Source organism: Cibotium barometz, chromosome 16, assembly GCF_041138505.1.
Source record: "Cibotium barometz isolate CiBa-2024 chromosome 16, ASM4113850v1, whole genome shotgun sequence".
Classification (NCBI taxonomy): domain Eukaryota; kingdom Viridiplantae; phylum Streptophyta; class Polypodiopsida; order Cyatheales; family Cibotiaceae; genus Cibotium; species Cibotium barometz.
In genome coordinates this window covers 10,468,993-10,483,574 of record NC_141061.1, presented here as the reverse complement: position 1 = coordinate 10,483,574, position 14,582 = coordinate 10,468,993, and positions in this window count along the sequence as shown.

The following is a 14,582-nucleotide window of genomic DNA, read 5'->3' as shown; positions in this document are numbered from 1 at the left end:
TTTCTTTTATGCATCTATTTATGCATAAATTTAATTCTGATGAAAGTCACACTTTTATAATAAAATAATTTCTTTTATGCATCTAATTTATGCATAAAATTAATTTATGATGAAGATCACACTTTTAATATAAAAAAATCTTTTATGCATACAAATCATTTATGATGAAAATCACTCTTTTAATATAAAAGAATTTCTTTTATGCATCCATTTACGCATAAAAATCATTTATGATGAAAATAACACTTTTATAATCAAAATAACAATTTCAATATGCTTCCTTCTATGCATAGAATTTAATTCTAAAGAAAGTAACACTTTTTTAATAAAATATTTTTAGTATGCATTTTTCTATACCTAGGATGAAAAATAACACTTTAAGAATACATATACGATGGGAATTACTCTTTTGAATTAAAAAAAAGTAAAACTTATTTTACACAATTTTAAAAAATTTTGCCATAACCTCCTTTGTATGGCTGACCATTTTTTAATTTTTAACTCTCTAAAATTAATTAGAATTTCACCAAGAGTATTTAAATCATTCTAATGTAAACATTTTCTACTTATTTAAGAGAACATTATGAAAAACTTGATTTTATCAATTAATCATTCATCTAGGATAAAGAATAGTTGGATTTACTAAAGAAGAGAGGGGGATGCCTTTTTTCAATGAGGCATAACATCATATTTATTTTAGAGAAGACAATAAATTTTTGATAAATTTTATTTTTCCTTCTTAAGCTTTCAACAAAGCTCTGATACCAGCTGTGAGACCCCCGCCCTCTCCGCGATGCCCCCTCCGGGGTGCTGGAGTCAGCCTCTCGCACAGGGCAGGGCTTCGCACTCGGCGCCTCGCCCACAAATATCCGGACAAGAGACTAGCCCGGTGGTTCCTCTGAAACCGAACCCAAAAAAACTTCCCTCGCGCCCAGAAGGCACAGGGGGCGATTCCACTAGGAAAATCATCTAACAGGAGATTAATCTAACAGGTCAAGGCCTTAACTATCCAATCTAATCCGACCGAACCTGTAGGTCGCATGGCCAGATCAAGGAAGAGACTTGCACTTGGTTCATAGAAATCACCGCTTTTTTTTCCCTTAAGCGAGGCATAATCGCTGATTCTTTTCCACAGAACAAGAATCTTCTAGGGACTTATTCTAACTAGCATAACTTGACGTATCTGATTGTATTGCAAGAATCCTTTGATCCAGTCGGCCCATGGGTTACGACCCATAGGTTATCCAACCGCCCAACCACTATATTGGTGGGATCCTTTTATATAAAAATTTGGTTATGTTTTGTCCCGGTTACCAAGGAAAAGAGTTTCCAGCCGGTGCTTCAAGCAAAATTCAAGGTAGTCATAGCACTTACACACCCAATATCTTTAAAGCAATCTTTTAATGAAACCATAGTATTACTGATCATAATCCTCCAAAATATCGAGTCCATTGTTTTACAAAAATATCATCCGGACTCTCCGTTGAAGACCAGCTAGTCAACCAACGAGATCCAATCTTAAATTCTAATTCACGCAGATAATTCCTTACCAATCCATCCATATCTTCCTCGACATATGCCTAGCAACCATGAGCCCGTGCATCATCTGGTGAGAACCCTCTAGGATCCTACTTAGGTGTCCTAGCACTTCACTCAAAGACCGCTTCGTCGGTCCTCGCCCATCGTACCGGAAGCGCACCATTTTAACCATACCGAGACTGGTCACTCAAGACCTCGGTATTAACGGTGACTTCCAGCCGTAAAGGAAAAATTCTAACTTTATGAAATATCATTCCTTCCTGGTCACAATAGAATTTTAAAAAATAGTTCTATTGGAGAATAACGGGATTTTATAAAAATAACTCTTCTTCCAATAATCCAATTGTGAGTATATATCATTTTATTAATTTATCCACTTGAAAATATCTAAAATATTATTTTCATCAATTTGATCCTCAATCGTAATATACCAAAGTTTCCTACATGAAATTATGGATAAAACTTCTCTTTTAACATCAAAATTAATTTATGCATTTTTCTACTTAAAATACAATGAAAAATCTTCTTTTAAATAAATACAAATATCCATATCTTGGAATATACCAAAAATTCCTCTTTTAACATTTAAATGTTCGAATCTCGAATATCATGGGAATTCTTCTTTTTGCATCTAAGTTTTTATGCATGAAAATAAATATATCAAAAATTTCTCTTTTCTCTAATTAAATAAATATGCATAAATACTATAAAAGTATTTTCCATAAATATGATAAAAATCATTCTTTTAGCATAAAATATCTATACCTAGAATATGATAGGAATTTCTCTTTTTGCTTTATTAAAATTATGCATAAAAATAAGATTTATCTTTTTCCTGAAAAATTTTACCATTCGCTGCAATTACTGAGAATGTTCAATTTTCTATGTTAAAATGAATACTTGTAATGGAACTCTTCTTTTAGACTAAAATTAAATTTTGCATACATAACATAATTATAAGTATAATTATGAATAAATCTCTTGATTATTCTAAAATAACCATTCCTCATTTCTAAGAATGTTAGCATAACCCTCTTTCAATTTAGAATGAGTTAATATGTTTTTTCTCTCATAATCAAGCTAAAAAGAATTGGCCATCACTTTTACTAGATTAAAAAACATGAAAATATCTAATCACTTTGTCTAGCTTATCAAGCCTAGAGTTTTGATCAAAATAAAGAGATTATCATTGAGAATCATCCTTCTAACAAGGATCTAATCATAAAGATGATTAATCTTTCTAAAAGGGAGATTTTCTTAAAGGAAACATTATAATTAAACATAAAGACTAGCATTAATCTAATTAAACATTATGAATCATTGAAAAACTTGATTTCAAAAGAAAACCATTCCATTGAAAGCTTCTCAAGCTTTAGAGGGGTTGAGAAGAAGAAAATCATTGAGAGGAATAGAAAAAACCATTAAATTTGAGCTTACCCTTGGCTTTATTCTTTGGATAGAAGTGAAGTCCTCAAGCAAGTCCTTGGCCACCAAGAGGGGAAGGGTAATCTCCAAGGGAGGATGGAGTATAGAAAAGCTCCAAAGCTCCTAAGAGAAGAGGCAATAGAGGAATAATAGAAATTACACTAAAAAAGAAGATAATATTGGCATGTAATTACTCAAAGATGAAAATACAAAGGAATGAGGGTCTATTTATAGGTGAGGGAGGCCACTAACCAAGTCTAACTAGGTTCTAGAGGTTTCAAGCTTCAGTTTGACCCAATTTGGCTAACATTTGGATCAGTTTGGCTCTCTTTTTGATCCAGATTGCATCAGGAAAGAGGAGAGAAAAATATCTCATTTTTTTAGTTAAAAAAGCCAAGTAATGATGATAAAAAAAAAGGCGCCTACTTGATGGGGCTCTCCCTCCTTACTAACTACTGAGGTGTCAAAAATTCATCATTTTATCAAAATATCCTAATTTTTAACTAATAAACCTTATCCTAATAAATCTTAATTTTTAACTAATAAACCTTATACTCAATCAACTTTTCATCTTATGTGAGTATTTACTCATTTTTGGGGTATTTTCTTTTATTCTTTGCATTTTCATCATCCCAACACTTGAATTAATCCTATTGGCCCATTGCAACCTTATTTGAACCTCAATCCAAAAATTTCTAAAAATGTGGACCTTAGGCTAAGGCCTTTAATACACATATTCAATTAATTCCTAATGTACATTGGGAAATTTATTTTGAACTTCTCTTTCAAGGGAATTCATCTTAGATTTTAGGAAAAACTTTATATCCAAAAATATCTCAATTTTGAATTACCTCTCTCTAAAATATTTTCTCTCTCTAGGCCAAAACAAGGAAAAACAGTATTTTTTTGCATTCTGAAATAGGGGATGATTACAGGGATTGAGGTGAGAACTTATTCATCATTTAGTACTGAGGAGGAATCTTACATCCTCTCCCACTTGAAAAATGTGAGATGTCCTCATCTTGCAAAGTTGGGGTAATCCTTTACTAACTCTTCTTCTTTCTCCCAAGTGACGTCCTCTAAATGGAAGAACTTCCACTTGACCAGAAATTCTGTGAGGACTCTGCTCCCTAAGAACCTTCTCCCGAACGTCAAGGATTCCTTCAGGTTAGAGTACCATCTGGCCTTGAGTCGGAGAAATCAATTGTTCATCATCAAGCACGTGACTCGAGCTTGGTCCATACTTCTTAAGTAAACTGACATGGAATACATTATGTATCTTGAGATGGGAAGGTAGAAGAAGTTTGCTTCTTGTACTTCCCTAAAGATAAAGAACTTCTTTTGGGTCGTACTCGAATATGAAGACTATATTTGATCTCTTTTTATCACCATACTGCTTTTTCCTATCCTTAGGCAACCTTAATATCTTTACAGATTCATTGCATTTGCTGGTCCATATCATCAAGCATTTGTCTAGACATCTTGACCCTGATCAATGGGTCGGACCAAGTTAATGGTGTAAGGCAATCTTGTCCGTAGTACACAGAGCTTTGAAAGGGCTCATCTCGATATTTCGGTGATAAAAGAAGCATTGTAAGCAAACTCAACCAGGTGCAAATAGCTTAACCACTTCTTGGGTTCTCCGCCACAGCATGACCGAAGGATATCTTCTATTACCTGATTCACTCTTTCATTCTAGCCATCTGTCTCGGGATGATAGGCTGTACTGAGATCCAAGAAAGTTCCCACTGCTTTGAAGAATGCAATGTAGAATCTTGATGTGAACTTAGGATCTCTGTTACTTACTATCCTCCTAGGTAAGCCATGCAATCTGAAAATCTCCTTGAGGAAAACTCTGGCAACTTCGACTACAATGTAGGTTTCTTTTACTCGAATCAGATGGGCAACCTTGGTTAGTCTATTAACTACCACAAAAATGGAGTTGTAACCTGATTGCACTGAAGGTAGTCCAGTGACAAAATCCATACTGATACATTCCCACTTCATCTATGGAATGTCTAGGGGATGTAGCTTTTCTGGCATCTTGACTCTCTCTGCCTTGACTCTCTGACACATTAAGCATTGCCGCACATGATCAAGTACATCCTTTTTGAGTCCCGAGACCAGAAGAAGCTTTTCTTCACAAAAATGTAGGTTTTTATGAATCCTAGATGTCCAGCTATCAGGCTACCATGGGCTTCTCTCAGAATCTTTCTCTTTATTCCCTTATCCTTGGGATTGCATAGCCGATTATTATAATACATGCATCCTTTATCCAATTTGTACCCAAGAACTCTCTCCAATACAAAGACATTTTACTCACTCTCAGGCGCATATCTCTCTCTTTCTCTCTCCCTTCCTCTACCTTTCTCTCTCTCAACCCACACACACCCACACAGGCAACCTCTCTCTCTCTCTCTCTCTCTCTCTCTCTCTCTCCAAGATAATCAATAGTTGCAATAAACTTCCAAGATCACAAATTGAGAAAATAATTAAGACAGCCTAGAGTATGTTGCAATAATAATAGCTAGCACCTTAAGAAATATAATTAAGATATTTTAATGACTTGAAATAGCATGCAGTGTATTTGTAGAGACATAATACTTCATTGTAATAATCTTGCAAGATAAAAATTTGAGAAAAATGATAAATTACTTAACATAAACTACAATGTATTGCGGTAATAGTAGTTAATTGCACTAACCTCCATGGCTACTCGCCTCTTCCCACCTCCCCTGATTCCCCTCAAGTGCCAGTTTCCTTGAGGGGTTCACTATATGTAAACTCTCTATATCACGTACGTTCAAGGCCTAATTTAAAAACCCCTTATTATCTGTAAATTTTTCATGAATAAAACACACCCTTTTTCTATTCAATTTGTAAATACCGCCTTTAAATGGTACCTTTCTGTATATAAAAAATGTGTTAAAAAAAGATTTTAAAACCCCTTCTGTTGAACCCACGTGCTACGCTTACATATTTATAAGTGACCCCCTGAGCCAATTTCCCACCAGGGTGCCCGCGTAGTCCTACAAGCCCATCTCCGCAATCACACTTTCCACTATGGTATTCTTCTCATACACAAGCATCTTGTCTGACAGACGCAACTTCACTTAGAACATTATGGTATGTTAACATGTCTATACATATTCTTAATTTCTACATTCTATTTAAGATTATTTCGATAAGCTAATCAATCATAAGCTGTGTTGCTTCCCCTCCCCTCTCACTCTCTCTCTCTCCCCCCCTCCTCTATATAAAAAAAAATTAAGAGAAAAAAGTGTAAATTTTTAATAGTATTAATTTAAGATTTTTCTTCTATAGACTCTTGCATTACATATGCCTATATGCAACACTTGGCTTATCTTACCGGTTGTCAGCGCCTGCCAGATTGTCTGCCTTCTCGTTTGCCTTCATCTCCCTCTATCACTACCCGACCGGCATGAGATGAAGCCCACGCTGAACTGGTGGGGTTGGCTGGCATCGATGCCATCATTGGGGCGTCTGGCGTGGAGGCTTGCCGTCGTCCTCTCCTTAGACACGAACTTCTCTGCCATGGTCTGATCCGCCTTCTGCTAGATTTTTCTTCTATAGACTCTTCCCTCGTCCTCTCCTTGGTCGCCGCGCGCTTCTCGGCCATGCTCTCCATCTTCTGTTGCACCGAGATCACGTGCACAGTTTTACGATAGCATCGCCTATAGTTTGACACAAGAGTACCGAGATCACGTGCACAGTTTTACGATAGCATCGCCTATAGTTTGACACAAGAGTGCATTAAGGGATGATCAATCGACCATTGCAAAGTTATAATATACGTTGATGGTGCCTTCTCACACTTTACTAGCTTACCTAAAAAGTAGCTACTGATGTATCCACCAAGAGCACCCATAGGGCGAGCCGAATGCTTGTGATGTTGATGTAATATTTAGCGTAAGGTTAGATTAAGCAAAACCAAATGGAAGGAAAGCTCAAAGAGTTGTATGAGTTCTTTTACCAGCTTTCCACGCTATAAAGTACTAGATGATGTAACGCATGAGCCTTTCGTCCTCGTCTAGAGACCAAAGCCCCTTTCTCATAATGTTGGGGTTTGGCTTGATGTGCAAAAATTTAGCAAGTAAACTACATGAGAGAGAGAGAGAGAGAGAGAGAGAAAATTACTGGGTTGGTTGTTCTGAATCGAATGGTATCCCTGCCTCTGGATGGGACACCCACAGTGTTTTGGGAGGGGGGATTGGCCTGGTTGAAGTTGGCGGTGTCAGGACATGACGTTGAAGGTGCCAAAGCCATTGCCCACCATGTAGAAAAAACAACAAAGATTGAGCTTCAATGACATATGGCAACTGCAGGTTTTCTCACTAGTCATCACTGGAGCAAACGCTAGGAAAGTGTAGGCAGTGTAGTGATTTAATGGAGATTGATGACATTTCAGCTATTGCATGTAATTAATAAAATGGTAATTATAAGAGTTTGACTTTAAAATCATCCTTAAACTTTGGAAAGTTCATTTTGGATCTGACTACTTCTCCCACTAAATTTCATTCAACCTAGAAGATAAGGAAGTACCATATTGATTTCCTAATGTTGCGCTTTTTGTAGTGGGGAAAAAAATGAGGATAAGAAAGAGGTAATGGAATATGTTTCTACCAAGGAGTAGCTATTACAAGGGCTAAGAAATAATTAGAAGAAGGCTATTAAACTCAAATCATGGAGATACACAATGATCGTTAGAGCTCTATACCTCCTCAGACAAAATATGGTGCTCTGAAGCTATATTTTGGGTGAAGGAGGAGTGAGGAATTGTCCTCGAAGAGGCTCCCTCGAGAGTAATAGGCATTGATATAGCTACAAGGCAATCACCTTTATATGGAGCACCATACATGAAGATGCCTTTAATTTATGCGATAAGTGTGACCAATGTCAAAGGTTAAGTAAGGAGACCACTATTGAGAGTGACATGATGCTATTAAACATAATTCAAGCCACACATAATCATTTATAAAGTGGGGGTTGGATTCTATAGGTCCTTCTAAGAAGGTTACTACCAAAAGAAATAAATACATTATGGTAGCTACCAATTATATCTGGCAAAGTGGACCACGGCTAAAGCACTTCAAGATAACTGTGTACAGGGTGTGGATACTCACAAGCATTGGATTACACACAATACAAAGCTACAACAAAGGGGCTCCTTTTATAGGTGAAAGGGAGCATCTAGGTGATGTCATGGATGACATCACATGATGATATCATGGGTGTCATCATGCTTGCATCATAGACAACATCATATGATGATGTAATGAGTGACATCATACTTACATCATATGCTAACATCATGCTTAGGTCATGTGATGACATCATTCTTATGTCATGATGATGTCATCACACCTCATACTAGAGTAGCTTCACACACAACCGTCTATTTGTACCCTAGCCATCTCCTACCATCAACAATCACAATAAGACCCCTTCCAGTGTCTAAGCTGGTGTTCCCACCAAAGTCACATGCACAAATGTCTTCTCCTCATAATGGGGGCCTTACAAGTGTGCAATGCATAACAAAGGTAGGGTAATGCTAAGAGGTGGGCATTAAGCATATACTAACACCCCCCCTCAATGTTTGCCCGAAGATGAACTATGGTGATCGACAAGTCGATGAAGATGTTGAGTAAGTTGATCCTTCCCAAGAGCCTTGGTGAAGATGTCAGTGCAGTGAAGAAGTACTAATAAACAGAGGCAACATGTGGTACGAAGGGAGCTACCTGCTGCTGCTGCTGCTGCATGCGTAATCGCATGAATCTCGGAGGAGTAACATGAGTCCGATAGTAGGTGGGGGGTCGTACAAGAATTCCCATATGTGCGGATTACATATGAGCCAAGGAAACCACTAGTCTAGTCATTTGTGAGATGTCCCCCTTGCTCTAGGTTGCATTGGCAAAGTAAAGACACAAGGAATCGAGGATGTTGGGTGAAGGTTCCTCCTTATATGGCCCTAGTAGATGATATGGATGTGTAGACTTGGAGCCATTGTTGTAGGGATTGCTGCAAATGTGGTTGCCATAGCTATGAACGAGGGCATGAAACTAATGGGCAATACTGAGTGGTTGGTCACAAGTGGTGCCGTTATGAGTGGTGTAGTACCCAACACCACCACAGAGTCTAGAATTGTACTAACAACATCTTGAGTGGGTACCTCTCTATAGTCTCGGAATGTGATGCCCGTGCTAGTAGATTCCTGGAGTCCTGTGTAACCTTGAGGAACAATAATAACAATCAGGGCTTGGTCCATCGTGTAACAAGGCGTCACCACATATGTGGAATCAGTAAGGCTTATTGATGGTGTCTCCATCGTGTAGCAAGGCGTCACCACATATGTGGAATCAGTAAGGCTTATTGATGGTGTCTCCATCGTGTAGCAAGGCGTCACCACATATGTGGAATCAGTAAGGCTTATTGATGGTGTCTCCATCTCACTCAAGGTAGGGCCTCGCGTATTGCTTGTCCCAACTTGTGTCACAAGAAACGCATAGGCAAGGTGATTCTCTGTCTAAGTCTTGCTTGGTCTACAATAGTCTGAATACATTCCACGACCGTTCAAAGTCGCTCTTCCTCGTCTGTGGAAGTAGAAACAACTTGCTTGATTTCCTCCCAACTAACAGCATAAATAAGACATCTGTTAAGGTTTCCTGGGTCGTATCCAATTCCCAACTCTCGGTTTACAATAACGTGTGTGAAAATCTTACTCCTCTATCCACCTTGGATATAAATTCATGTGGTCTTGTGCTCTCTAGGCTGTCAGTCACGTGGGCAATTGGTGAAGCTTGGGTGGCTTGCCCAATTGGTGTAGTTTAGCCCACTAATCGTTGTTGGGCTCAGCATAAGGTCTATTCCTCTTTTTCCCTAGCAGCTTAGATTAGGGCTTCTACTTCTTGCACCTCCTTTTATGTCCTACCATCTCGCAGTAAAGTTTGGGCGAGGTTTTGGTCTATAGGCATCATGTCGCCGATCAAGATTGGTCCCATGTGGATAGGGATTTCCACATGCATAGGGGTCGTGTGTAAGTCAGCACTAGGTGTAGCCTTGGAGCTAACCTCAACTCCCTCATCCCCAAATTGATACACTGCTTGGTTAGGTGTAGAGGTTGCAATGGAAGCTGAACCCTTGAAGTAATTAGTTATGCAGCCTATCAAGCTACTGGTGGCAGTTCTAGCATTTATTGGTTAAGTGGAGATTTCTCCCCCATGGTCCGGTATCCCTTCCATGGAGGACATGTCGCTACTTGTTTAGAGTCTCGGGTCCTATACCACACTGAATCTCATTCCTAAAGGGGTTCCCGCCGACAGAAAGGTAAGTTGATAAGAGCCTACTTGGGTCAACGTAATTTCTTCAAAATCCTTCTCTAAAATGCGCGAAATTTGATCAATTTAATAATTCACGAGCTCTCAAAATGCATTGTTGTTATGCGGTGGGACTATTCCTCGGCAACAACGCCACTTATGGGAAGCCTTGGAGCCAAAGAAAGAACGTAAGAAACAACCAATGTCGTGGAGCTTGCCCAATCACACTCGAGAGCATAAATAGCTTAACCAAGAAACCAATTTACCATGGCCTAGCATGCAAATACACAGTCGGGGTGTGTCACTCACCTCATGAAAGCTGGTTGCCTGGGATTCTCGTAGGAGGCGATGTTGCCGTGCAGCCGTGCAATCGCACACCTGAAAGCTCCACTATGTCACCACACTCCATTGGAAGCTCCATGTGAACACTCTAGGTGTGAACAACCTCTTAGTTAGAGTCAAAAGATAGGATTTGATGCCTATAAAAGGAAATTGTACTTGGTGCTTCAAATCATCTCATTCACAATACATTCACCTTGTATTTTCCCAACTTGCTCATGTGCTCAAGCTTCCTCTTCTCTCTCTTCTTCACACTCCACAACCACGGAGAGATTTCATCATCCGTGGCTCCATGGATGGTCTCTTGTGGTTGCCAACATGGAATCGGAGCCATGCTTCTTAGTGTTTATGCTTAATCTCTACTCATGATCTACTCTCTTTCAGTATGATTAACTTCATCTTCACATATCCTAATCATGATTAGTGAGTAATTGCCCTTTTTCACCATTCCTTCTTTTTTGGTTATCTCCTTTTCTTCCCACAAGCATTGGATCCTTGATCTCACCTTACACACCTAAACATTGCTTAATCCAATTGTTGGATGATCTTCCCTGCTCATAGGCACACCCTCCAGCCACCTCAATCAGGAGGATTCGCACGTGTCATCGCTTGGAGCAACTAATTAAAAGAGGCTTACGTTTTTTGAAGAAAACGATCCAACGCTTCAACGTAGCTAAATTGGAGTGATTCCCAGCATAGCGGGGGTTTTTCAAGGATGTCGAACACACCTACATGAACAGATTTTTGAAAAAACGTCATCAGCTATTAGATCTAGCTTTGGGTGCATCACAAAAGCTAGTTTAGGAAATGTGAGATTATAAGTGCTAATCATATTCTTATGAACTTGACGTCAATAGACCTAGTGCTACAAGTGTCCCTTGAAGATTTTTTGAAGAAGATTTGTTCAATTTGACACTCTAAGTTGCCTCTTTTTCTTTACTACAAACAAAAAAAATTTGTCTCTACTAGTCAGTGATTAATCGACACTATTCCTAGTTTTTTTGGACCATTGAGAGTTCCAACCCTACCATTGGAGAGTTGCTACACCCTACCATTGGAGAGTTGCTACAGATTTCCAAACTTTCATATTGAAAAAGCCCCTTGATTTGCCCCTCCGATGGTGCTCTACAAATCAAGGTATTTTTTCTCAATTGAGAGAAATTTGCTTTCATTATTAATACCTTAATTAGTGCTAATCATCTAAGGTTTTTAGGGTCATTAATGGTTCATATATCACATTGAAGTGTTACTAAACCTCTCTAGTAAAGCATCAAATCATATTTGCCCCTTGATTTTAGTGGTCAATTCGTTAATCCAAAATCGGGTGTAAATTTGTATTAGAATTGTTTGGGATAATGGGATTTTTGAGCTTAAATACTTCATGTAATTCATCTACCATGCTCAAATATAGATTGTACAAGAACAAGAGACTAGACATTGAGGCTAAGATCTCCTAAAGCAAATTTAATGCATTATCATCTAAAAGAGATATGCATCATCATCATGCCAGGCTTTATTATGAACACATGATCCATCTTTACCTACATATATTTCATACAATGAAATCAAGGATGAAGAAGACGAAAGGACTACATCTACATCAAGGTCTACATCGACATTATGAGCTACATCAAGAAGATCTTCATCAACATATTGGTCATTGAGGGAGGATTCTCCCTTTATTCATAAATTCTATTTTTTGTTGAGTCAAGGGTTCTCTGTCCAAGTCCTCCCCCAAAATCTGAATCTTTCAAACTTTTTGGGTTTGTTGAAAAGGCTTGATGTTATAAAAGGCATACGTGGCTTCCTAAACCAACCAAGGCTAGCCTAAATGTGGTCACCCCTGTATCCTAAGTGAATTGTAATCATAACTAGATGTCTAGCATCTGTCATCATTGAATGGCATTGTAAACCACCATGAGTAAGACCTACAGGTATTTGGATGGTCATCATAAACAACATTGTTAACAGTAACTAGAGCTAGCATTGACATCATAATAGCCATGGATATTTTGTTGAGGGAGGGTGTTAGATATACACCAAAATACCATGTGACATTAGGGATATAGGCATCCGGTCATTAAGTCTATAGCCAACTTGGTGTGAATACCCTAGGTGTGAACAACCTCTTAGTTAAAGTGAAAAGATAGGGTTTGATGCCTATAAAAGGTTATTGTACTTGGTGCTTCAAATCATATCATTCATAATACCTTCACCTTTTATTTGCCTAACTTGCTCTTGTTTATGTGCTCAAGCTTCCTCTTCTCTCTCTTCTTCAGCCTCCACAACCATGGAGAGATTTCATCCTCCATAGCTCCATGGTTGATCTCATGTGATTGCCAACAAGTGTAACAACGAGAGGATATGAATGGACGAGGTAGTGCACCCACATCGGAAAGTTGCACTTACGACTCTACGGCAAGGTCCAACCCACATGCTTCGACAACAAGGCTAAGGTAAGCTCTTGACTTTAATATGCTCACAAGAGAACAATCTTTAAGGTTGAATTACATGTGTAAATTGAGATGAAAAATTTAGGTTCATTGCAATATTATTTGAGCATACAAGTTATGCAACGTGATGATGGTATTGTGATGTTGCAGTAAAAGTACATATAGAGACTACTTACATGGTTTTGTCTTGAAGACTATACGCCTGTTGCTACACCAGTAGAGACAGGTGAACCACTTGATGCATCACTTTATCAGCATGCTATTGGGTCTTCTTTCATCTATCTATGCAATACAAAACAAAAATTCAATTTCAGAAGTAAGCATTGGCAGGCTACCAACAGAATATTCCGATACTTACAAGGCACTCAGTCCCTTAGGCTATTCTATGCCAAGGAACTGATATTCAGCTGCATGCTTTCAGTGACTCCGATAATGTTGAATGTTATGACACGCAAGTGTCTGGTAGTGGGTTTTTTTTTATCTTGGTGATTCATGTATATCATGGCTTCACAGCTGACAATAGCCACTTCGAACTATGAAACTAAGTAGATGGCAATTTTTCAATGACTGTAGAGTGTGTATAGCTGAGATGCCTTTTGGCAAATCTCAATGTTGGATAGTATTCCCCCACCTCCATCTTCACAGATAACCAGAGCACATTGGCCACTGAGAGGAACCTAGTGTTTCATGCTCACACAAAGAAAATTGAGGTGCATTATCATCATGTCAGGGAGAGGTTTATTATAGCAGGATAGATTAGCCTGGCTTATGTCTCTACACACAATAATGTGCAAATATATTTACAAAGGCTCTCTCATGAGAAAAGTTCAAAGCTTTTCATAAAGCTTTAGACTTATTACCATTTGGGGATTGATTAGCCACCTCGTATATGTTCATATCATCATTATATGGGAAGTTTTGTATCCATTTATATGGTAATGATGTGTGGATGTAGGTTGATAATGAGCCGAGTCATTTTTTCCCTTCTTAAAAAGTTTTTTCCCCCCGAGCATACATACAAGTGACCTTATGATGTCACTCCACTTGTACTTCACTTGAGTATTGTGCTTCTCTCCATCTTTCCTTGCTTACTACATTTATGTGGATATTGTTCTTGTTCATTTCAGGCACAACCACTATCACAAGTAGCCACTCACTATTGGCACACTTTGAGATAAACCCCCCTTTAATAGACTTTAAATATCTTCGTTCACACTCTTGAAAAAAATTACGCTCATCATGTATCATTTCGTAATAGACCGAGCATTTGGTTTCAAAGAGATTGTGTGTTGACACTCTTCGCTCCACTCCCTTCAGGTTAGTGTCTTTATATTCTCGAATAACTTCCCCATTCCTTTGGCAAGTTTTTGTTTGCTTTCACTATCCAAGGATCCTCCTTTGTGCCCAAGTTTAGCCCTCAAGCCTCTTGATGCTTGGAGATTGCCCAATCATGTGTCTCTCAAGCTTCCTTCTCGCTTGGTCTTTTTACCTC